Source organism: Vigna unguiculata, chromosome 7 (assembly GCF_004118075.2).
Source record: "Vigna unguiculata cultivar IT97K-499-35 chromosome 7, ASM411807v1, whole genome shotgun sequence".
Lineage (NCBI taxonomy): Eukaryota > Viridiplantae > Streptophyta > Magnoliopsida > Fabales > Fabaceae > Vigna > Vigna unguiculata.
In genome coordinates, this window is record NC_040285.1 from 1,714,903 (window position 1) to 1,718,894 (window position 3,992).

The 3,992-nt window shown below is 29.9% G+C and overlaps 1 pseudogene; it reads right to left on the bottom strand.

Annotated features, from left to right (window-relative positions):
* Nucleotides 1–786: 786 nt before the first annotated feature.
* On the bottom strand, nucleotides 787–3,523 carry LOC114192235 (annotated as a pseudogene).
* Between the last annotated feature and the right edge of the window lie 469 nt (nucleotides 3,524–3,992).

A 3,992-nucleotide genomic window follows, 5' to 3' on the forward strand; every position in this document is an offset into this window, starting at 1 on the left:
AAAAAAAAAATTCACTCGCTACCCGACCCAAAAAAGAAAAATTCACCTGTTACCCGCTTGTATACTCGTCTGGTACCCGTTTAAAAATACCCGCAATTTTTTGTAAAACTCGCGGGTATCCGGGGATATCTGCATATCCGCGAATATTTAAAATAAAAAATATTTTATAAATTATATATATAAAAATATATAAATTAAAAATATAATATAAATTTAATTAAAATTTAATTTTTATTAAATTTAACATAATAAAATATAAGTTAAATTTTAATGTTTTGCGGGTAATGGATATCTCGCGAGTACATGTAGTAGGATACTCGCACCGACTCGTTTATAAACGGGTATTAAAATACATGTTATTCACTACTCATGGATAATAAATATTTGCAGATACTAACTATCCCTACGAATACCTTTGAACATGAGTATTTTTGTCATCTTTAAATGGAATAATTCCCAACAAATATTAAGAAGAGAACTTTAAACTATTAAAATTTTTCATATTACATGGGATTTTTTTTGCAAATTTATTAAAAAAATTTGTAAGAAAAGATTTTTTTCTGCCATTTTTTCTAAGAATTTTAATTGGTAGGTAATTCCTTCGTGGGTAATTATTTCCTACAAAATTATAAAATTTGCAAGTATTTCCTACAAAATTTGTTGCAAAAAGTGTTTTATACAAAATATTTTACAAGAAAATTGGTAGCAATTTCTTGCAATTTTTTTTTCACAACAAAATTTGTAAGTATTTCTTAAAAAAAAATTCAAAACAAAATTGACGCAAAATATGAGTTTTTGTAGTAGTAACCTAACTCATTTTATTACTATTTTACGAAACCAGAAAGCATGGATGGATAAAGTTCAATCAGATGATCCCTCACAAGAACATAGAGTAACCAAGAGCCTTTGATTATCTTATGTTTCATTAATTAGAATTTTGGAGCATGAAGTGTTTGATGATTTGCAGAAGGTCTTGGACAACTTGTGAGGATGAATCATGAGTGAGAAAGCCATGTTCCTTGCCCTTAAATTCAATGTATTCAATGTTCTTCCCTAGTTCCTTTAACCTTGCTGCATAGTCTTTTGCCCTATCCTTCAGCAATTCATTACCACCAACTATGACTAAGATAGGATCAAGCTTCACACCTCCAAGGTTTGGACTGTTAGGGCCAAAAGGGTTTGCCAGTGGGTGATCTCTACTCTCTCCAATAGGTATCGACAACCTCCAAAATCTGCCTCAACAACACCTTCATTAGTATAATCAAAACCTTTTTTCTTTTACAATGTTTGAATTTAAAGTTTTTGTTCAATCTGTCTTAAGTCTTTCAGAAAAATTAGTGTTCTGAAAATAATAGGTTTGAACAATTCACATGATGTGTTTCGTTGAATCAGGCAAGCCTCTAAAAAGGTGGATTGTAATTCGATGAAAGTTTTTAAATGATTATATTGTTTGAGGATATGACAAGAGAATTGAATTTTAAGTGATTGTCGACATGCTAAATAATGTTGCTTTTTTTTTTTGGTGTTGTACAAATTTTCATCACTTTCTCATCGTGTACCCACTTCTATTCTATCATAGGTATTAGGTATTTTTCAAACTAAGAAAAAAGGTTGCTTTACACATGGACTATCATATTAATTCATTTTCTTTAAATAGAATTAAGCTAGAAGACAAGAAAAATCTAATGCTGTACTTAATAATATAGACAACTATTTATTTCTTTTCATTTATTTCTCCATTGCATTTAATATACGACCCATCTAACTTTTGAATATTCAACTCAAATATTTTATGACAAAGGCTTTTAAGTTTTAATTGATAATGTTTGATGTCCACCAATATAATTTGTCAATGATGATATCTTATTTTTTTCTTATATATTGATTTATTGGTAATATGATACTTTTCTTATATATCTATGAATTGAAATATTTGTTATCTATATTAGTTTCAAATGTTTAGAATGCCATTTTTTTCCACCATGCCACTTTATCTGCCTTAAACGTTGCACTAAGACGTGACATAAAGAAGTGTTATGGTTTGGGAATGACATGATTGAATTTTTTGTCCTTCAAACTATAATGAATCTTTTGATTTCCTCACATTCCAGAAACTAAAACATGATATATATTCTTATATTGTTTTAAGGTTAGACTAATACATTGTGCTTATAGGATAAGATGAAGGCTAATTAGTCTTGTTCACATTTAATAAAAAAATGTTTTATTTCAGATGATTAATGTATCGATATTACATGAAAAATTCATCCATGCATGAAAATGTAGTAGGTTGAATTTCTATAAATAATTTAAATAGGTAAATAAATTTGTAGTTAACTTTAATGCAAAATTAAAATTTGTTCATTTTAATATATTTTGCTTTCCAAACTTAAAAAACAAAGATATAATTATTTTAATTCAATTACATTAAAATTTTTTGATATATAAAATACGTTAATAATTTGAGTTGTTTATTTTATTTCATATTTTTTTATGTCAGTTGAAAAATATTTTTGAAAAATATTTTTTAGTTAAAAGAACTATATCTATAATTTAAAAATTTTGTGAATCAAAATTTAATTTCATATATAAATGAGTTTCAATTTTTTATCATCAAGAAAAAATGTATTTAACCTTAATTTAAATTATAATAAAATATAATGTAACAAACTCTAGAGGATATTATAATATTTTAATTATTGGTATTTTTGAAATATTAAAATATAGATTTACATAAATGATAAAAAAATGATTCTTTTGAAAAGTGAAGTTGAATAATGAAAATCTTGAATGAGCATAGATAAGCAGAATTTTCAACCTTTACCTGTCCAGCAAATCAAGTGTCAGCATTTGTTCCGGTGGGCCCACCTCGGACTTGGTCCGAACCCATCAACACGTAACCTCGTACTCGAACCGGGTCCATCTCTCTCGAACCGGATCCGAGCTGAACCGCCAAGTGGTGCGCGATGTTCCCGCCAGACGAGTCGCCAAACACAAACACGCGCTCAAAGTCAACGCGGCCCGTTACCCACGCGTCCCCGCCATGCCCCTGCCTCTTCAGCCACCGCACAGCCTCCACGCAGTCCTCCACCGCCGCGGGAAGGCGGTGCTCCGGTGCCAGACGATAGTCCGGCGCCACCACAACCGCACGGAGATCCACGGCGAGACGCGCACAACATGCATGAATATGCGGCCACGCGCACGAGCCGAAGCAGAAGCCCCCACCATGGAGGAACATGAGCACGGGTAGCTTCTCCTTGCTCTCATCACCATTATCGTCGTTATCAAGTTTAGGTTTGTAGATACGGAGGTGGAGGTTAAATTTTTTGTGAAAGATGTAATCTTTGAAGAGTACGAGGTTGTTGTGTTGTTGGGTGATTGAGGGTTGTTCTTGGAACTGAATATTGGAACGAAAAACGGTGCCATCACTGAAGAGTTTGAGGAGACCCATGCAGTCTTCTACTATGTGTGGAGGAAAAGCCATAATGTTGACTAGGTTGTTTTGGTTTTGATGAGGATATAGAATGAGAGTGATGAGAGGTTTAAATACATAAACATAAGAGGCAAATAAAAGATTCACCACAAATAAATATAAAGTAATATTACATCAATTTTATTTTGATTTTTGCGTTTTCTTTTTGTTATACAATACACTGCTAAAAATTCTCATATTACATAAAAATTTTTTTGTAAATTTATTAAAAAAGTTAAAAAAAAAACTTTTTTCTGTTACTTTTTCTAAGAATTTTAATCTACATGTAATTCATTCGTGAGTAATTATTTCGTACAAAATTATAAAATTTGTAAGTATTTCTTATAAAATTTGTAGCAAAAAGTGTTTTATACAAAATATTTTAAAAAAAATTGACAGTAATGTCCTATAATTTTTTTCATAATAAAATTTATAAGTATTTTCTAAAAACAAATTTAAAAAAAAGATTGACAAAAAATATGAATTTTTTTAATAATAAAACTTTTTTAATTTACACTTA